The sequence below is a fragment of the Adiantum capillus-veneris genome, chromosome 15 (assembly GCF_014529385.1).
Source record: "Adiantum capillus-veneris isolate H3 chromosome 15, ASM1452938v2, whole genome shotgun sequence".
In the NCBI taxonomy this organism is placed as follows: domain Eukaryota; kingdom Viridiplantae; phylum Streptophyta; class Polypodiopsida; order Polypodiales; family Pteridaceae; genus Adiantum; species Adiantum capillus-veneris.
In genome coordinates, this window is record NC_140945.1 from 62,236,757 (window position 1) to 62,259,875 (window position 23,119).

Here is a 23,119-nt window from a genome sequence, read left to right on the forward strand (position 1 = left end):
CTCCCATATCCTTTCACTGGTATTAGAGCCACTCTTTTTTGGGACACAGGTATGGAGAGCCAGTCGTTTTTAGCTTTGGCATGTGCATGAGGTGGGGATGCGTGGGGAAGAACCCTACTTAGGCGAGCACCATAGTCGAGCTTGATTCGTGTGCAGGGCTGCTTGCGGCGAGAGAGGAGGGAACAGAGACCACGGCCAAACACAGCGAGGGTGGGCTCATCTTGAGCGCGACGGGCTGGGGGACAGTTCACGACACTGCGGCATCTCTTGTTGCTCCTCGCGGCGCCCCCCTCACCTCGTTGAGCCCTCGCGCTACCTATCGGGCCACCATAGCCTGTGTAAGATCCTTCTTTTTTCACACAAAGGGTGCCCAACCCATTTTGGGTTAGAGGCCAAAAGTTTTTTTTTACATTCAAGGGACGGTACCCACAGCGGATACCCCTCCCCCCCCCCTCCCTCTTGTGAAGCTCGAGCAAGGCTCGGCATACCGACAAGGGTCGGAGAATTTTCGTCGACACTCAATTTTCGGCAAATTTTCAAAAATTGCAGAGTCATCGATGGGGCATTTGAAGGATTGTTCTTCTGCTATTTTTTAGAGTTCCGCAGGTCCGGAGGACCAGAAATTGTAGAACACAAGGTAGCAATCGACATTTGCAAGATCCTTCATCAAGTCCGCATACGGGGAGTTTATTGGGAATCTCAACTTTTGAGACACCTTCAAGGTCATCGGCAATTTGAAATTCCTCGGCGATTGAGCCGCCGAGCGAAAGTTAGCACGGCTCATCACCGGCCTCTGTGTTCGATACGGTTACAAACATTTTTACACTCCCAGTTACTCTTTTCTCTTTCATTCGCACAACACAAATTAGCCATGAGTGCAAAACTTGATGATAATCACATGTTTGACTTTGAATACTTGGAGTCTACTCACTGGCGGATGCCATGTGGTTGGATACTCTCACGGAGGGTACCCACGTGGCAACCGGAATGGACGATGCATACCCAGGCCGTCTATCTTTCTCTCCACGAGTATCTACACCTCCTCCGCAGAGCGTCTTTGATATTCTCGAGGATGATAGTAACTTGCCGGATCCCAGGGAGTTTGTCACTCGACAGGACTAGCAAAATTTTGATGCCCGATTTCGCAAGCTAGCTGTAAGGGTCCAAATACTGGTGATGCAAGTAGAAAATCTCACACAACTAATTTATAGAATGCTACCAGAATCAGCTTCTCACTCACCAGCAACCCACGGGGTTATCGGCCAACAGTTACGACCAACGAGGTCCAACATGTACACGAGAACTCGGTGGTCGATACAGATTTGGTCATGACCAACGTGGTCAGGAAACGACTCTCACAATCAGACTTCCAACGGGCAAAGCATCAAAAATTATGCTTTTACTGCTTAGGAACGCATCAAAAAAAGCAATGTGCACATGTCCGACATACTTAAGCATGATGCATGAGTTCGTGATTTGACATAAACTCCAGTTTTGGTGCACAGCACAGTCGTTATATGGCTTTTAAACATGTTATGCTTAGCCATTTTCTCCTACTTGAATATGGATTTTCAGCGTATTGTAAGTTTTTTTTGAATTGGGTACTGTTACGCCCCAATTGCTTTTCTGCTATAGTCATTTTTGGTACGACCAAGTTATCCAAGTTTAAGTTTTTCTTGTTTTTCCCTGTTTACACTTTACTTGGCAATTACGATCATTGTGCAAAGCGGAAATTTTATAGGAAGCAAGACTTCGGCGAATTGGCAAGATAGGGAATATCAGCTCAAATTAGAATCCTTACCAATCTAAACTGTGCAAGGCACTTATGCTTTTGGTTCTCACGGTTGAGGCCATCACTCTCCGCAAGGGCTTACCATTCTGCATGCAAGGCATGCTTGTGAGGTGGATTCAATTCTACCGCTTCATGCATTACGCTTCCGCTATCACACTCGCAACTCTGTCAAGGACAAACTAAGTGATGGATTGTTTAATGTGTTTTTTGGGTTGCTGTCAACACAACAACACTAAAAAGAACCAAAAATTTGGACTTGATTTCCAGGAAAAGTACCAATGCCAAGCCATCCTCATACAATCACGACCCCTACAAGGTAGATGGGTCGGAACTAGTTTTACGTTTTTCTATTACCTCTCTCGATGAGAGAGTCATACCAGCACATTGTGGACTGCTTATACGATAAGCTGCAAGTCAGGCATAAGATGCATTAGGGCACACAACTTGGGTACACACTCTACAACCTTAAGGAAAGTTCCTCAACCCAGCATGCTCTTCTACTCTCTCTCTCTCTCTCTCTCTCTCTCTCTCTCTCTCTCTCTCTCTCTCTTTAAGGGAATAATGAAAAATTTATAACAAATTTTTTGCTGGTGAGTCAGCCTGAGACAAGGTACTCTAACTCTCACCTAGAAATTGGGCAAGACGCCATCTAAATTAGTCTTCATCGGTTCCTCGATTGAACACTAATTTCCACAAGGGCTATGAGGCACACACACTGGCTAAGAGTCATTGGCAGATCTCGGGTAAGACCCAACTGTTGGTATTCCTTGGGAGATTGTTCTCCAGCTCGAACAAATCTACCCAGGGGAGTACACATCGACGTTAATGGACAAGCAAGAGTCTTGTCATTACGGATGTTTAGGGTGTCATTTTTGCACTACATGTTTTCAGTGTGACACTCAAGTTGAGTTTTTGATGATCTTCACCTCACAACAACTGCTCTCTACAAGAAAGTATAGATGCAGCAATCAGTTGTGACAGCATTGCTATCCATAAGAGCTCAGCACTTCACTTGTGTGGGTCTCCTGCTCTCTCCATGGCACTACGGAGTGTCTATGATATTGTTTTGGGGTACAACCTGGCGGGTGACTGCTATATCACCCCATAGGCATTGCGGATCACAATTGATTTGCATTGAGGATCACAGTTTGATCTCTCCCAGCTAGACTTTCAAGGAAAGAATTCTGCAATCTACCACGCGGTAGCGGGCAAATTCAACTTTTCAAGTTGATTTCCATCATTATGTACACGGTTAACTATGTTGGTTATTGTTACCTTCTAGTTGAGCAGTTGCTACAAAGGGTCTTACCAAAGGGTTTGACTATGTAGATTTTAACCAAAGGGGTTGGATTGTGACAGCAACACCCACGGTTCCCAGTGCAATGCTGTTTGTTTTTTCAAGTAGGGGACGTGCTCCTCTCCATTGGAATACAGGTAAGTGTCCATTAAGTTCAAATCTCCAGGTACGCATCTATTGACTTGGTGTTATTTAATTTTTAGTATGCTTTGCTTGGTTTTTCAAGACGTATAAGTGCACTTGAATGTTCCAGAGCCATGCTGGCAAGGGCATGTTGGCACAAAGTATTTTGGGCCAAGTGTCCAATCTATCTTTTTGCCTTACACTGTTAGGAACCTACTTTTAGGGTTCAATTTGGCACATGTTGTCACATGGGATACAACATGGTCTAGGAACTCAACAAGTTCAGTTTAGCCAGTGTGGAGCAAGATAATGAGGGTCCCTCTCACTCCCGTCGTAGAGTGTTTGCAGTTACCTCCACACACAAGTACATCTTGTACTTGAAGGATGTTCTTTTTTACACATATTTACATGAGACATATTCCACATGTGGAGAATATGAGTCTCTCGACTGACATTGGTGCCATTATTTCAATTATGTGCCAGAAATTTTCAGATACTCAGAATGACTTGTTAAGGTACAAGTACTGCTAAACAACATTACAGATGGTTGTTTATACATATAGCAAGGCTATAAGTTATTAATGCAAAAGTTTCATTGTCTGTACCTAGAAGTGATCAATATTTCACCTTCTACTGTGATTCAGACGTTTCAGCAAGGCTTGCAAAAGATTGCAACTAAAAGTATTTAGTTTCTTTTTAGAACTATTTACATTCCTTTCAATGTGGGCTAGGCGCATCACATTTTTCCATAAGTATTGGCAAGGGCTACTATGGATATACAGGTTCGGGTTAGTTTTTGCTAAATGCATGCACACTAGGTGTTATGGTGTCATAATAATCAATATCTAATTCTCCTAAATGATTTTCTCATACTAAACTGATCATTTAATGTGGGGAAGTGCCAGGGAGCTAGCAGACCGGCCACAGTAGGGATCCAAAGGAGGGAAAATAGGGATCCAAAGGGGGGGCCATCTGCAAAAGAGCCATGTGCAACAATGGGCTAAAAAGACCCTAAGGTTCAACCCATTAAGACTTCCAAAATGCTAAGGTTCCAAAATCCAAAGGTTGTGTCCAAAGGTCAACCCTAGGGGAATTGGATGCTTTGTGTGTGTCCAAAAAGGTCTTTGCAATCCCTACTTGGGAGGGGGCGAGCCTTGCATGTAGGGGATTAGAGAGAAAGCCACACACACAGACACACAAGCTCCCTTTACACAAAGGGAATGAGGGACACATGTCCGCTCCCTAGACCAGATGCCCACAAGGTGTACCCAATTCCTATTGGATGGCCTTGGAGGTGGACCAATGAGAATTAGGCTAGAGTAAATCTAGTTTAATTAATTAAAAAAAACACTTAATAAAAGAACCAATGAGAATTAAGTCTCCTAGATGACTATTGGACAGTCTCCCAAGGGGTCCAATGAGCATTCAGCAGCCCAATGGCTTGCCTGATTCCTATTGGCCAGGAGGCAAAGGGGTCCAATGAGAGTTTAGTTAAATTATTCAATTACCTAAAGCTGTCACAAAAGGGGAAAGGGGGACACATGTCAGAAGGCTATCACTTATGCTGCTTAATTGTCATTGGCTTGACTTGGGGAGGTCCAATGAGGGTAGAGCAAGAGCAAATAGCAAGAGGGCTCGCCCAAGAGAGAGAGGGGGCTGATTTTTGCAAGGCATTATCACACACACAGTCTATGTGTGGATAAAATAAGACTATCTCTTCCCAAGCTTTAATGGAGAGCTCATCACCTACTCCAAGCTTGTGAGATAGAAGCCTACATCGACACACACTTGGCATGTGGATGCAAATCCAACCAAGAGCCAATCTTCAATGCATGCTCATCTCCTCTACCAAGCTAATTACTAAGCTAAGCTGTGCTAATATGAGTGATTATGTGAGGAGATGTACATCTTTCTCGTAAGATACTCCTTCTTCCTCTCAATCTACTCTCATACCCTGCTAGCTCTCACCATCTTCGAAGGTGTGTGAGGTCTTGGGTCTGAGACCGGGGACAATTGATGTTGTGTTTGCTAAGTGTTTTGCTTAGTGCATGAAGCTTTCATCTTCATTGCACTAGCTAGTCTTGAAGGAACACAAAGAATTGTATTGTACAATGTCTCTCTTGATGGGAGAAACCATAATACAAAGCCTTTTGAAGAGGGGACCGGCTCCATGCAAATCCGGTCCTCAATTGTTTTCAATAGCTTAATTTCTCTCTCTTTTGAAAGTATTGTTCATTCTATCTAACTAGGTGTTATGCTTTTTGTTGCTCTCTTCACCCAAGCACTCTTTTAATTCTCATTAGGAATCTATTCTAATGAAATGCCCACTATGTTCGTGCTAATTTCCGATACACACAAGTTTTTAGGCCATTAAATGTTACATATGGGCCCTAGTGTTTAGCAAAGGCTGATGTGGAACGGAATGCATATTCCTCAGGTTGTTGCTTATGAAGTTGCTTATGAAGCATTTTGCACTCTATGTGCACTATCTCTATGAGATAACTTTTGGGTCTACTAATCACCAATAGAGGTCATGGCTCGGTTTGGGCATTTATAGATTTTCTCAAGTTAACCACAATGGTTATTTCAGACATTGTTGCTTCCTCACCAATGTTAACCACTACTGTGATTCCCCGTTTACCAGTCATCTAGGACGACTGTCTGTAAACCGTGAGGAAAACACACCTCAGTACTGTCAGTATCCAAGGGGATTGACAGATTACAAATTGTAATCTTGGGCTAAAGGATATGCAAAGTGCATACATTAGCACCAAGACATCAAATTCATAAGCATTTATTGCTCTTTTTGGAGTTTACTTACTATCAGTTAACGCATGTTGTGACTAGGTAGTCTCTTCATGTATGACTCAGGTTTTCAACCTTGAACACTCGTTAGGGTGGGTTGTTTACTGATGATGAAAATCGGGATCAAGTTAAGGACTTAAAATTGGCTAATGAGTTATGTTAGCAAGTTACTTTCATGGAAAGTGACAAGAGGTACTTTTTTTGGGTACACCTGTGTTGTGATAAACTCGTTTACCATGCTCATGAGCATTCTAAATGGACTCTACACACTACGTTTGGATAGGAACCGGTACCATCAGATGGTTAGAAATGGACAACAATGTAGAAAATCAAGATGTTACTCTTGGTTTCATCTAACCTCCTACTGAACCGGGTTCTGCTCAAATGAACCGTTGGATCCATGTGGGATGTTACGGTAGAAAACATTAGTGTTCTTATGAAGATACCATCACTTGTGTTTTCGCAGACGAAAACGCTTCTCCAAGGGGGGAGTAACGTCAGGACAAGGGTAGGACCAGTCCGGGCCAAGGGCCAGGACGGACATGCAGTCAAGGGGGTCCCTATATTTAGAAGGCCAAGGGCCTATATAGGGCATGGCTGGGTGGAGATTAGCATGTTAGTTCCCCTGTCCTTTCAGGCCGCCCAACAAGCAAAGGTTGGGAGCTCCAGACCTTCAAAAATTCCTGAGGGAGCAAAACAATGTGCAAAAAAGAAAAATGACAATCTCACTCCTAAAGAGCAACAAGCCCAAGAGGAGAGAAGGAAAAGTATAAAAATGACCCTCCTCAATGGACCAGACAAGCGGCTCCTCCACCACCGCCAGTAGTGCAGAAGAAACGGCAATGGAAGTCAGGTACGGTTGCTTTACGTGAGATCCAAAAATATCAAAAGAGCACCGAGCCAATAATACAAAAGGCATCTTTTTCTCGGGTAGTGAGAGAAATAATGGACGAATATTCAGATTATGTTACACGTATCTAGCCTGCAGCTCTATTGGACTTACACAATGCCGCTGAGGACATTTTGGTGTAGTTGCCAATTGTTCCAAGATGGGGTTGTCGTACGGCTCCTCTTCCATGATGGAAAAAAGAGAAAAGGGAAGCAGAAAAAGTCTCTTTGAAGCCTACATATTTATTGAGCAATGACTAGGGCTCTCGAGAACAAGAAAGGAGATCTAGGAAGTGTATGTTTCATGTGGTTATGAAGGCCTAAGCATAGAGATTTCATGCTTGAAGAAAAGGTTTTTACATGTGAAAAGGCTCTTAGGACATGCAAGGCAACTTGGGTAGAGGAAGACATGTGGTCAGTGGTAAAAAGGAAAGTGTGTGAGAGACTTCACACCTCTGCATGAGGGAGGCCGAAAAAGTCTTAGTCTGTAAAATTTTTGTAGAACAGATTTTTTGTAAAGAAAATGGGCCGCGAAATACAAGGAAAACGACTTTTTGAGCATTTTTGCATCCCAAGCAGCACATGGGCTAATTCTACACCAATTAGGAGATATTTAAATTTTTGTACTCTGATGTATTAACGGGCGGGAAGCCATAATCTTTGAGCATTCTAATCCTAAGCCAAACTTCCATAGACACTCTAATCTAACCTTCAATAGCCACTCTAATCAAAGAAGCCATAACCCAAGTCGTAATCTCTGGGCCATAAGCCTTAATTAATAGTTTTATTGGGATCTCTCTCTCTCTCTCTCTCTCTCTCTCTCTCTCTCTCTCTCTCTCTCTCTCTCTATGTTAAAGCAGCAGAGCAAGAACAAAGGAGAGGAATATTATCAAGGCAAGCTTGGCAAGCCAATTAAGGCATATTAAATCGATGTAAAGGAGCTTAAACACCATAATAATCATTTAATTTAAGCAGCAATACTGTTAATTGTCCGCTTTAGGTAATCAAGCTTTAGAATCTTGTTCAAGCTATCATCTTTAAGCTTTGTCTACATTAATTGTGTTTGTTGCAACTCTCTTCCTCACACCTCTCATAGCCAAAGGCCCCACACCTTCCTGGCTCACCTTTCAAACACAAATCCCTCGACATTCTTGGTGAACCTGACATGAAACCAAGCCGGGGTGGGAGGTGAAGATTGAGATGCTAGAATAATTGATGCAGTACATTGAAGATTTCAATTCAAGTGGACTTGATGGGAACCGAGCAGTTTGAGACGTGCCAAAAATGAAGCAATTGGTTCAGGGATGTTTGCAAGAAGTGAAAGCCATGAAGATGAAAAAGCATATTGATGATGCAGTAGAGATGGCACTTGATACTGTATGGGAGCAGTATTGTGTTTTTCAAGGATATGATCCAGAAGGATTTATTGCATGTTATGAAGCCAAGATGAAGAGCCTAAATGTTCCAAAAAATCAAATGATTACAGATTTTGAAGAGGTTGTTAACCCAGATTTTAAAAAGTAGGTTCAAGAACTGGCAGAAGCATATCCAACACGGTGGGACTATTTTGCAAAAGAATTTATTCATGAAAGCTCAAGGATTCTAGATCTGCATATAAAGGAGATTACCGAATGAAGCCAGATTGTATTCTTAAAGAAGAAGGGGATCAGATGTTGTTCCCTAATCACGATCAATTTTGGGAACATATTTTTGCAAGGAGTAAAGCCATGGCAAATACGGCTTTGGGAGTAGCAGATTCAGCTTCAGAGGACCATATTTTGAGCAACCTAGCAAAGGTAAACAATGAATTTCATGCTGAAACAGAAATATATTAATTTTTTAAAAAGATTTCTTGCATGGAAGCTACCTCCAATAATGGTTCTAGTGAAGAGCTAGACTGTACAACAAGTGGTTCACAAGCTACTGACCTTGATATGGGATATTTTGAAGGAGTTTATCAAGCAGATGAGATTCTACCAAATACTAATGAAATTGTCAGCACTATAGCCGAGCACGACAATATGTTTGTTACAGATGATGAGCCTCTACCAATACTACTGAAACTCTCAGCACTATAGCCGAGCAGGACAACATGTTTGTTACAGATGATTGCATCATCAATAAATCTTTTATATACATAGTAGCCGATGAAGTGACCGAGATTCTGGACCCAACACAGGATGAGCTTGAGAATGCCAATGAACTTATGTTTGCTACTAACAATATGTTTGCAGATTTTGTGCTCACAGAAGGAGATGCCATAATTGATAGTTTTTTGGCCAGATCTGAAGGAGATGGTTATAGCAGTATAGGAGAGTTTTGTGTTGCATGTACCCCTTCAGAGGGGGTGCCAATTTATCCTTCGTAGTGTTATGATGGGATGTTAAGTAGCATGGATGCAGATGAGGAAGCAGATGATGACATTGATGAGTTTGAAGATTGTCTAAATCATATCAATTGAGCAGGTTATCCATGGAGATTCTACTTTATACTTATACAGGGGCTACATGAGGAGACAACTCCTACAGTTTTGATGAATGTTGATATTTTGAAGAGTGATTTTTTCGAGGATGCTATGAATGAAGATTTACAGGATAAAGTTGATTTCCATGATCGAGCTCGAATCCCAAGGAAAGATGTCTCTGCTGATACATGTCGAGATTGTTCCAAGGTTCTTCATGATGGCTATGAAGCTAGAGGGGGTGATGAAACTGAATCACCATGGATATACAAAAATTTGCACAAGTTTTTTCATTTCTTTGGATAGTATGCCAATTATGGTAGGATTTGAATACTATTTTTTTAATGATGCTTATGTCAGTGATGGTTTGGCTGCAAGTAAAAGGGAGTCAATGCTCTTTAAGGCTTACTGGTAACGAGCTTAAGTTGCCAAAAGTTTATGAGATGTGGGTGTTGCACTATGTTTCAAGTGATGCTCTAGAATATTGTGGGGCCCATCAATGCTATGTTCTCTTAATGGTATTTGATCTAGGAGATTCTAAGAATCTTCAAAAGCAGGTTCAATACGGAATCTATGCATTTTGGTTCCATGCTATTCGATCCAAGAATAGTACACCTACACCAAAATTGTTTGATGTTGATTGATACAGGAAATGTATGCTCGTGTGGATATTATGTTGCTCCACTATTGGGGCAATTTCTTATTATCCCATTTGATCCTAGGGGTTATTGAAGTGCAACTTGCAATTTCAACGATATCAATTATTTTCTTGTAGCAGGTTACTTGGCACTAGGTTTTGTTTTTGGATTTATGCTATGAAGAAAAGAGTTTTGGGTTTTGTGTTCAATAATCTTACATGGCTAGCTAATTCCAGTTGACATCTTTGGACAGTTGATAAAGTATCTTCAAATATTTTGAGGTTCTTCTGCTACCAGAACATGAAGTAAAGGACTTGACGGCCATTTTGTGTGCAAACAGAGTAAGGCATACTTGAGCTTGACAGGGTTCCCTAAACCGAGCTTGATGGTCAAGTCGTGTGCATCATTACCTTGAGCACTTGAGTCTGGCAAGGTTCACTAAACAGGTTTTTCATAATTGAGTGCTTTGTAGACACGACATATACGGTTCAAAGATTTGCGATGGACAGCTACCAAATAATTGAGCTAGACCATTGATATAGTTTAAGCCTTATTTTGTTTTACATGTACTTACCAGTTATGTGAGCTTGAGGATGGAAAAGAGCTTTAAGTGCTTATAGCAAATGTAGATTGAAGACCGGTTGGAACAAATCGGAGGCTGTGCAGGTTCAGAGGTGGTGGATGTGGTGCAGCTTCGCTTCAATGATGGGAAAAAGAGCAAAGGGAAGCAGAAAAAGTCTATTTCAAGCTTACACATTTATTGAGTAGTGACCAAGGCTCTCGAGAATAAGCAAGGAGATCCAGGAAGTGCATGTTATCTTTGCTACTCATCAATCTCTCCTAGTTAAAATAGCTTGTTTCTCATTTGGAAAAGAAAAAAAATTGACTTCAATTTTAGCTCTCACCTCTCACTTAATCACGTATAAGCCTTTGCTCACTGGGCTCCAAGGCTCCACAAGCAAACCTCCTCATCACTTTAGGTGGCCATTCACATTGACCTTCAAGTGGCAAGCATAGGTGCATGCATTGGAGAAAGACCCTTCACTTCGCATTTGAATGTTGGCCAAAACATTGCCAAGCTCAAGCGTCAAAGCGCAAACTTTGGTAATTGGATTGGAAAATGAGCAAAATCCTTCAATCAATGCACTCCAACAGAGAAGCTCCTTAAAAACCTTAAAAAGTACATCTCATTTGGATTAAATATCAACTAAACCACTTTGCCATACACAATCTATAGATAATTTTGATGCCAAAAAATAGCATAAATTCTCTTTCTTGCTACCAAATTAGCATTACCTGCAACTATTGCATGAACAAGAACATTTTTTTACCCAAAAACCTACAAAACCCTTTTATTTTTTTAATGTTTCTCCCCGTGAATGTGGGACGTCATGACACCATGGCCATGGAGAGGAGAGGAGGTAATGACTTTGGATTCACCGCCGGCTAGCGCTTTCACTACAAGAGGTTGTGTGCTCTTGTGACGCTGTTAGCGACGGAAATACACTGGGTTTTTATAACCGCCGGCGTCGCTAAAACCGTCGCTAATAGCGTCACTACGAGAGCGTCGCTATAGGCGTCGCTATATGCGTCGCTATATAGAGACACTCATAGCGACGCTCATAGCGACGGTTATAGCGACGTTTACACAGAAGTCTATAGCGACGCTACAGAGCCATAAATAGCGACGGTTATAGCGACGCTCGAGAGATTTTTTTTTTTGGTGACAGGGCATTGAATGCCCTGCCACCCATCAACCATATTGTACTTGATTCAATTTTTAAAAAAAGTGCAAGGGTAGATAATAGACCCAAAATAGTCACCCACAAGACGCATTGTTTGCAAAATTGACAATTGTACACATCATAGGCAAAATGAATTGATTGGCAAATGTAATAATGACAATTGTACAACATCATAGGCATAAAGAATTGATTGGCAAAATGAACTGCGGTGACAAATGTAATAATATACATGGTTCAAAAAGACGTATAAAATCCGTCTCATGATACATAAGCTATGAGAAACCCTAAACTAATGCTATCTAGCTACGGCTAAACTGAGTTCGTCTAGTCAGACGTCTCATCGCATCCAAGCGGCGTATCTGTCGGATTCTGCAAAAAAAGACAATAAAACAGCTTTCACTAAGTATAAACATATAACGACATTTATAAAACAATACAAAAAATAGAAAAGAGTAAACCCTAATACTAACCATGCCGCCGCGAGAATTGAGAATGTCCATCAGGGCGTTTAAGCCCTTCCTGCCTGCGTACTCGCGCTCGTACGGTGTGGGATCACGTCTTGTCATCGACCACTGTCAAAACATACAAAGAATTCATTATGTTAGAATTAAAAAACTCATAAACCCTAAACTATCGAACATAAAGAGCAATGCGAAAACACTTACAAAATCGGCCTCAAATGATGCCCATCCACCGCTCCCCAAGTGGTGCGAGCTCCCTGCCTCTACTCGCGCTCTGGCTGCATCCTTTTGTTGCTTCCACTTGTCGGGATTCTCGCGCGCTGATTTCTTCGCATTCTTCCAATCTTCTTTGGCCAGCCAATCTGGCCTGTTCCACCCATGCTTGATTGCTTTTTGCACTTCGAAACGCTTGTGTTTGCAGTATTCGCGCATTCAAATCTTCATCAGGTCTTCATTGAAGCGCTGATCCCGTGTTGGAACGGGAAACTCATCATGAAGTATGCTGATGACTCTGTTTTTTAAATCACTTGGTACTTCACTCCATTTTTTTAGTATGTAGTGTCTAAACAGCTGAGAGCAAAGACCACGCATGCGCGAGATCACCTTCTTGCCGTCATCATCCATGATGATGCCGCCGCTGAAGTCGACGGAGTAAGGCAAGCCCTCTGGCCAGTGACGCGTGAACCTGGGTGTCCCGGCAGGGGTCTCTAGCGGCGTGTCGATGGGGGTACGGACGTCAGGTGTCTCCACCGGCGTCTGGGCCCCGAAGCGAGGAGTGTCGAGTGGGGTGGCCCCTGGCGGAGTAGGTAGAGGTGTGTAGCTGCTAGGAACAGTCAGCCATGCAAAACCTGGCGTAGATGGCGATACTGCGGCTGGTGTGGGGACGGGCAAAGAAGGGGAGGTAAAGAGCCTCGCCGAACACGAGGCGGTGTGGAGGCATCGGTGGCGGAATCCCCACAATAACCGCCACCGCCACCACTAGAGCGTCGGTGTCTAGACGAGTGTGAAGCTCGTCTCGTCGACACCGAAGCTTCGGAGCGAATGCTCCGAAATAGAGGGAGATGCGGATGGAGTAGGAATGCGCGATGATGCGCCAGAGCGATGACGCTCCACGTACCACTATCTCTGTTGCGGTGACAAAGAAGAAAGAAACTCCTCATCATCCATACCTGCATTAAACACACGAATATTTAAACTTAATATTGAATGAATAGAGTAGACAATGACGCAAAGACCATTAAATACAATGACGTAATGACGCATATAAATACAACGACGCAATGAATTGAGTGATAGAAGAGGCAAGTCGAAAACTTAGAATTTTCAATAAAAAGATGTGAGCGCGAGTAGAAAAGAGCGTTATACACCATGGAAGGTACTTAGAGAGCCAGAGCTTTTACAACACGGAGCAAAATTGTTCAAATACAATATTTGTGGCTTTAAGAGATCTCTCTCTCATCCTCGCATAACTCAGCGTAGCATCTTGATGCTCGTCTGGCACCACCGCAACGGCTTCTGATTGAGCATCTTCTCTGATCTCCTCCATTGATGCCGTTGTGATTGGCACATGGTAGCCTTCATACATCCTTGCACTACGAGGGGCTACCTCTATGACGTACCACCAGTTTGATGTAGACTTTGTAGGATGAAATATTACCTTTCAGAGCCACATAACTTACATGAGAGCTTTCAAGCACATAACTTGTAAAAGGGGGATGTTAACTATTTACATACTTACTTGTTCACAATGCTCTTGTAGTACGAAAGTGTCTCTTAGGTCAGTCCATTTCTTTGTAGAATCCACCTCAAGAAAACTAGACTCTCCTCTACGCACAGTAGCGTTGCGACCCTCCATGATTATCTTGAACCATTGCACGTCGAACAAGTCGACAAAAAATCCTCTGTAATCGATCTTCAAAATCTCTTACATTGTGCCGAAGTAAGTGAGTTCCGCCACCACAGGATCTGCATCAGAGGAACGTCGTCGACTAGACTGTTCAAATTTTGCCATGATTCCACAATCTTGAGTAAAACGCTTTTTGTCGATCCGTTCCACCCTAAAATGTCGACCTTTACACGATGCTGCTGTGTATGACTTATACTACAACGAACAAAGATTATGAGTGGCCGTTCAAACGTTTAGAAATAAAGTCACTAGCATGTCGTACATTGCAAACTTACCTTGGTCACGCAACCCCGAGAGTACTCCCACTCTTCCTCAGTCACTTCGTCACCACATTGTTGTGCGCTTTTCAATTGGTTGTGCAACCATCTTAAGCTCATGAAGGTTGGTAGGCTCTCCAGACCCGTCGGATAGTGCATCGGTGGTCGTCTTCCCCGTCTCCACTCGATTCGTGCCCTTTGTCGCTCTTGCTTTGCATCCTCATATTGTGAAATCCACTTTTGCATCACTGGATTGTGAAGCATGCAAAATCGGTTGATTTTAGCCTCTAGATCTTCCGTCATCTTCTTCTCAACACCGAGATTGCACATGACAATCCCAGATATGCGTTCATCATCTATGGTTCGCCATAGCGTGTCCCGGGCTTTATCAAATCCGTCTAGCCACTCTCCAATGTACACTATGGACTCTGATACCAACCAACCTTCTGCCATGCTACCCTCCGGACGTGCCTTTTGATGCACATATCCCTTAAGCGTTTTCATGAAACGTTCTAAGAAGAACATCCATCTAGAATGAACTGTGCCAGCTATTTCCACCTCATCAACTATGTGAACAAGAAGATGCACGTGAATGGTTAGCATGGTAGTAGGAAAATGTTTCTCAAACATGCACACAAGCTCCGCAGCATTTAGTTTGGCGAATGGTATGGAGTCTACGTTGATCTCCTTTTGTGAGATCCATTGCACCAGCTTTGCAAGTTTGTAGATTGTGTTACGGATGTCGAGAGACAAACATCCCTCAATGGAAACCGCTAAAATAAACTGTAAAGTATGTGCAGCAATGATATTAAAGTCCACATTTTATGCAATGATATTAAAGTCCACTATGAACGTATCTGACACATTTTATGCCCTTCAAACCGGTAAGCTTTCCTTCTTTAGTAAAACACGTTCGGAGCGAGTGCATTACGCCAGTGGGGGTCCGCAAAGATCGAATGGTCTCTTTTACTTTGCGTTCTTGGGCTCCTGTGAAAATCCATGGTGATTTAGGGAGTTTTATCGATCCATCAGCCGCTGTTTGTGGCCAATATTGCTCCATACGATCCACATTTCTAAGGTCAACTCTGGCTCCCAAAGTATCTTTCTTACCGGTCAGATGGTCCCATAGTAGATTACCCACATTCTTGAATATGTGCATTGGATCGAGCAAGTGATTGATCATGAGTCGGGGCCAGTATGGTAACTCGTACCATAGAGATAGTCTCTTCATCCCTGGAGGCAATCCGTCATCGCACATCTCCTTCTGCTCTAACCATGCTTGTGCAGACATCCTTGGTGGCTCTCTTCCCAAAAAGCCGTCGCGTAACACATGATTCTCTGGAAGATACGCTTGATGACCTTCGTAGATTTGCTTCTTCAGTGAGGACGCCCTACGTGCATTCAGTCTAGGTCCACATGTGACACATGCTCTGTATCCGCTTGTTTGAAGCCCTGCATGTATACACATGATAATAGATCATCTATGGAAAAAAACAAGATTTACAGTGTCTGAGTGAGGAGTGTCAATAGATCACCTGAGCATTCTGTTAGCCCGGGATAGTCATGCATGGTCCACATTAGAATGCCTGTGATCAAAGCATTCCGTCGTCCTGTGTGTCGGCTCATATCCACCACGTCTATGCCAATCCACAATTGTTGTAGCTCTTCCAATAGTGGACGAAGATACACATCCATATTCCCCACTTTATATCGCCCTAGCACAATCAAGCTTAGCCATAGGTGCCCCTTCTTCGTAGTCAACCACGGGGGAATGTTGTAGTTGACGATGACAACGGGCCATACACTGTAAGATGTTGATCTTTGACCAAATGGATTTACGCCATCCATAGCCAGGCCTAAGCGCAAATTTCGAGCTTCCCTGGCAAAATCCGACCATGTTCCATCTATATGTTTCCAGGCTGCGCAATCTGCAGGAATTCGTAGCACACCATCCGAAGATTTATTCTCCTCATGCCATGATGCTAGGGCGGCCATGGACTTACATTCGAAGAAATGCTTGATGTGAGGAAGGAGAGGAAAATGTCGCAAAACCTTTTGTGGAATTTTTGTCCCGTGGAGATCTACTCGATATCTTTCGGAATCACATTTCGGACACTTCTCCATGTCTATGTATTCCCCTCTGAAAAGAATGCAGTCATTAGGACAAGTGTGGATAGAATTGTAATCCATCCCCAAGTTTCGCAAAATCTTTCTTGCTTCATCTCGGGAATCTGGCATCACATTGTCAGCTGGTAGTATGTTCTCTTTAAGCAATCTACACAACATAAAAATACGATACAGTCGTGTAAAAATCTATCAGATCATTATACATTTATAGTTTTATTAAAGTAAACTAATTGTAATAGATCACCTGAAAAGCGCTGTGACGCTAGCTAGTGTCACTCCATCCAAACTTTGCCTGCATGTTGAGAAGAACCAGGAGTGCTTTCAATCTAGACATACGTGCTCCATTATACAATGGCATATCGGCTTCACTTTTCATATCATCATAGATAAGCCTTTCTGAATCCATGCTCGTCTCGATCATTTCATCAATCTCGGGCTCAAACATTGCCTCGTTGGGAATGTGCTTTGCATGATCATCCCCCGAGCTGTCAGAGGCTACATCTTGTGGCCTCACATATGCTGCTTGACCAAAGTGCCTACGAACACGTCTATTGGGTTGCAAGATTGCTGCTTGTTGGCCAGCGTCAGAGTCCGACGAGTTATAATTGGCAACAACTCGATCTATAATAGATGGATCGAACTCGCCAAATTCGCGAATGTGCTGCGAAGAAACACGTCTTGTCCGTTGCACAGCATGCTTGCATTGATTACAAGGACATAAGACCCTCGTTGAGAGATAGGTGTTTCGGTTGGACGGTCCCACATCCTCGTCACTACTCATAATGAGGATAAAAATCTTATAACCTGGACAACAAATTTAATATTCTATTGGCATTCTTCGTCTTATCTCTCTCTCTCTCTCTCTCTCTCTCTCTCTCTCTCTCTCTCTCTCTCTCTCTCTTTACCTCTCTTTCTCTAGTCATGTCCAATCCCCGCACACCTCGGTCTAGAGGTGCACGGAGATCAGAACCACCGGGTTATAATCTCGTCTTTATTGGTCAATACCTATATTTGTGGGTACAAGAAATCTACATACCCACGTCTACATGATACTGCATGTAGTGGACAAAACCCCTTTGCCTCTTCTCTAGCTGTAGCACTTCACAGCATCTTAACATCTTTTCACAGTAGATCTTTTCACTGTTCGTCTAACTCTAAACCCTAAACCGTAAGTAATTCTTGCGTGGACTCGATCTAACGTAAATAAGCGTAAATCTAAATAAACGTAAATCTAACTAAAAATAAACCTAAATCTAATTTAACGTAAGTCTACATCTAACATAATCTTTAACGTCTTTTGGGATAGTTTCCTATGACGTTAAAACTCTCTTCTTCTTGTGTGTGTGTGTGTGTGGGTAAACCTAAATAAACCTAAGTCTAATCTAATATAACATAAATATAAATCTAACGTAAATTATGTTATATTAAAAACAAAGAACTAAACTAACAGGGATTATAAGAACCTTAAAACTGATTTAACACATAATTTTTCACATAACTCGGCAAGAGTTGGCATTCTCATCACTAAAGATGTGAGAGTTAACTTCCGGCGGTGACGTTGCCTCATCTCCATCCACATCTGACGACAGCAATTGGCCCTTTAGACCGTTCTTGCTCTTGTTACTAACTTTGAAGTTGATGTTGAATGACTAGAGGTTGTCTAGATGGTCATTGTGTCGGGGATGTAGTGACTCTTGCCGTCCTGAAGATCCACCTTCTTCCCTATCTTCTGAAGACATTTCACCAGTACTTTTGGATCGACGGAGCCCACCATGAGTGAAGGCAGCAATACCCTATATTCCATTGAGGGCTTTCTTCACCCGTTTCATGCAGGCATCGCAGTCTATGGAGACCTAAATCTAATCTAATATAACGTAAATCTAAATCTAGCGTAAATAAACGTAAATCTAATCTAATTTAACTTAAATAAACTTAAATCTAATTTAACGTAAGTCTACATCTAACCTAATCTTTAACGTCTTTTAGGATAGTTTCCTACGACGTTATAACTCTCTTCTTTTTGTGTGTGTGCGCGTGTGTGGATGTGTGTGCCAATAAAAGGAGATAAATGGTATAACCTTTCTATCACCCATGCCAAGTATGATAGATTGGTTATGCCATTTCCCTCTTGAATAATAGGTCTTGAGTTCAACTCCTCGTCGGCTAGATCTTTAGGTCTTTTAATTTTAATTAGTTTCCTACGACGTTAAATTACTTTCTCTCTCTTTCTCTCTCAATATGTGTGCATTCTTTTGGATCGTATGCATGTTTTCTCTCTCTTTTTCTCTCTCAATGTGTGCGTTTTTTGTTTATGCATGTTCTCTCTCTCTTTTTCTCTCTCAATGCGTGCGTTTTTTGTTTATGCATGCTCTCTCTCTCTTTTCCTCTCTCAATGTGTGTGTGCATTCTTTGTTTATGTATGTGTGTGTACGTTTTTGTTTATGTTTGTAGTCTCTCTCTCTCTCTCTCTCTCTCTCTCTCTCTCTCTCAAAAACACTATGTGTGTGTGTATGTGTGAGAGAGAGAGAGAGAGAGAGAGAGAGAGAGAGAAAGAGGGGAAGGGAACATGAGAGTGAGGAGAGGGAAGGAGCATACCTGGCTCTCCTTCCTCTCCTCGTGTGTGTATGTGTGTGTGTGTGTGTGTGTGTAGAAGAAAAAGAGAGAGAGAGAGAGAGAGAGAGAGAGGGAGAGAGCGTTACCTGTTCCTTGCTTGAGGGCGCCGAAAAACTCAGATCTGAGATCTGAGTTTTTGGACGGTTCTATTATTTTTTTAGCCCAATCGGCGTCGCTATAAGCGTCGCAAATTTCTTTGTAAATTTACGACGCTCATAGCGACGTCGGGATTTTTTTTTTTTGAGCGTCGTGTGAGCGTCGCTAATATGAATAGCCTCTTGTAGTGTTTCACTACAAAGAGCTCTAGCAATGCACAATGCATAATATGCGGATAGAATCTCAAAGCTACCCATACTAGTATGGTGACCCTTCCTACTCCTGAGTGCCCTCAACAATTGAACCTTGGATATATACTAGCCATTGAGACACTGTGGTGTGGTCTCAATGTCCATTCGAGCTTTGTTGTTGCAATAGGTGGCATGCATACACTGTCATATAAGGCTATGCGATAGTTTGATACAAAATATTAAGAGATTAAACCTCTCTTGCTCGTAACAAGCATTATTTAGATGGAAATATTCAGGTTTTCCTTATATGACATTCTTATGTATTATGTTGTAAGCTTCTAGTTTACAACCACATTGCTGCCTTCCCAAATCACCACCTTGGCATCAGTATCCACATTGAGCCTGTTGAAGGTGTCAACTAAGCTCCAGACCTTCGGCGCCACTTTTGTGCTCCACCATGGCTTTAAGCATGGCGCGATAAGGGCTATTAGCGTTGAATTGGGTGCGATTAGACTGATGGCCCCATTCAATGTAGCATGATTCTCCATGCTTTTCGATGTGGCCGGAGATGAGGTCATTCTGCAAGTGCACTTCGGCATCATCGGTGGAGTCAGGTATTATCAATTGCTTGAAGGTGAGATCATTGCATTTACATTGCTAACAGAGTAGAATTCCATCTTCTCTGCACGCAGAACCCGCGATTCGCAATCATTACAAGGAGAGAAATCCTTCCAGAACGTGCCCAAGGAGTACAAAAACCTCCTATGCTGTACAGGGAGCTGGTCTATGAGGCGTTGAAGCAGCGACGCCAATCCCTTGCTTACGAATCTGTAAAGGTTTTGCCTTACCCAATTGGAAAATTGTAAGAGTGACCACCAATGTCCAGATACTAATGAGGAGGCTGCTCCACCGCTTGACTTGCCCGTACACACCGACCAAGTTGAGAGACGCAAACACCTTCGTCTCTTCGTCTGGCGCAACTACTGGGAGGAGCCACCCACGATCCGATAGTAACCAGCAGTTGCGTAGTAGCACCTCATCCAAAATCTCTTCCGGTGATAGGATCTCGCCGGTAAGGGTTGAACCGAGGAATGGCTGTTTCTTCTTTACCACTACCAGCTTTGGGTGGCTGAATATGTGAATCACACGCTCCCAATATAATTTACTAATGGTTATGTAAATATACCTGCTTGCCTTCTTATCAATCTCTGCGTGTAAGAAAGTCGTCCCGGAATCTGATTGCCTGTCCAGCTTGAAGGTGCACTTGTAGTTATGCCACTCGTAGGTGTATTGCTGATCAGGATCATACACCGGCCCATCTGCTGTGAGATCAGACACCCCATCTGCTCTGAGAGTTGCGAGCGTGGGCTCTTTATAATAATGTTCGGCTCGGAGTGTGGTCTTGAGAAAGGGGCCAACATAAGAGAACCCAGGAATGCAATAGCCGGTCTTGAGCTTAATGCCCACGACCGCCGCACACACGGTCTGCAATCGCAAGGCAATTCCTTTAAGCAGAAGACCAAAGGGTGTGAGGGGTAGTATTTGCCAGCATGCTAACAAAAGCTGTATATACAAAAGGGCAGTGGCAAAGGAGTTTGCCATTAACACAATCAACAGTAGAACTTACTGCAAGTCTACACCTGGTTATTATCAAGCTCGCGGTGTTATATTCAAGAGCAGATAGAGGATTATTTAGGAGTTGTGTTGTGAGCAAGCGGCCTAGCTATTCGTATCTTAAAGGCTTTTCACGCGGTGTGGGATGTTTGTGAAAAACTTGCCCTTCACACGGTGAGTTTAAGTAGATAGGTAAAGGTAGGAGGAGAGTGTTCTTTTCATAAAAGGAACGGTTCTTTAAGAAGCGTGACTTTGTGTAACAAGTATAACACCTAACTAAAGAAAAGAGACCTAACTTGTTAGTACTAGCTTGCTCGACCCGCCTCTCGCTCGCTCTTACTATGACACAAATTAAATTAATGACACACATGCCAGAACTCTGAGCGGCTCTCTCTTTGGATGGGTGTTGTCACACACACACACACACACACACACACACACACACACACACACACGCAGAGTCCTATCGACGGGTCTCGCTCGCTCTTCCACCAATACATGTAAATATTGTGTGTATTGCTGTCAACTAAGAAACTTGGTGATGGTGGATGCCAGCTCAGACACAATTGGGCATCCTTAGTACGGGGTGGGTGGGGCTGATTGACATGTTGGTGAATGATATATGAAAAACAAATTGAATATGTACACCGCACTCGGCATACATATTGACCAGAAGGTTGTTGAAATATTTTCCCCTTTCAAGTAATCCACCTTGCATATATTTATACATCTACGTGTCTTTAAGATGCATGCATAGGTGGTCACATTTGGACAGAGGCCCTCACTATACATATGATGAAGACAACCTAGAGCTTCCTCGTCCAATGACAATGATTTTCTTCAAGACCCCCTCTTTCATGAATTATTTTCCTAAATCGACTTCTTGCATAACTTATAACTCCTTCAAGATGCGAGCATAGGTAATTGCATCCAAATATAAAATCAGACCACTTTTTTGTGGCCTTACCTCCATTCGGCATAGCCTACAATCAATTATCTGCGAGTGTCAACATTCTGAAGAAGAGTTGGCGTGAGGTTGGTATCTCTCCACAGCTTATTAATGTTGTCAAAATTTCCATAGTTGACTTCATTTGGGGAGAGGCCCTCATTTTGCATCCCAAAGACACATAGTGCCACATACTTTCCAGATGCAAGCATAGTCAATCACATTCAAGAGATATCCTCCCTTTGCATTCGATAAAAACATCCTAGTGCTCCTTTTCTGGCCACTTCAAAAGCTCTTTGACAATCAAAGAGGTATTTTCCTATACATTTGTCGCAAACGCGACAACCTGCTACTTTTTGGGCTTGCTTTGTTTGTTTACCCTGCAATGATCAATGCATCTAAGAAGACCACATCTCGAATAGGGAGTTAATCCAGAAAAAGCTTCCCAGATATAGCATTTGTGTCTACTAAAGATGTAAGCACATGTCATCATATTTGTTGGAGAGAAACCTCACTAAGCATACATTCACTTATGTCAAACTCCTTGTCTATTGCCACATGCCTTATATATGCGATCATGGGTTATCATATTTCAAAACAAACCTAGTGCCACATACCTTCTAGATGCATGCTATCACATTTTGAGAGTCCCCCCCGTTTTGCACTTCATGAAAAAAACATAGATCAGCTTCCTTGCCTACCCATTTCGGAAGCTCTTCAACAACTCGAAGAGAATCCTCACCATGCAATTGTTGAAGACACAACAACCCACTATTTCCTGGCCTTGTTCTTGTTTGAATACCTTACAATTGTCAATGTATTCCAAAAGATCACATCCCGAATAGGAAGCTCATGAGAACAAATACACCATGTTTGACAAACATGCAGACCAAAGATGAAAGCACAGGTTATTATAAGTGGATAGAGACCTCATTGTCCATCTATTCACCCATGTCAAACCCTCCTCAAACCTCCTCGTCCACTACAACATGCCTTTCAGATGAGAGTACAAACGATCACTCTTCTACTCTCTTCACTCTCTCTCTCTCTCCCTCTCTCTCTCTCTCTCCCTCTCTCCCTCTCCGGACTACCCACTACTTACTCTGGATGAAACTCGTGATGTCCATCGCCTTGCTCTCATGATCATCATATTTGAACG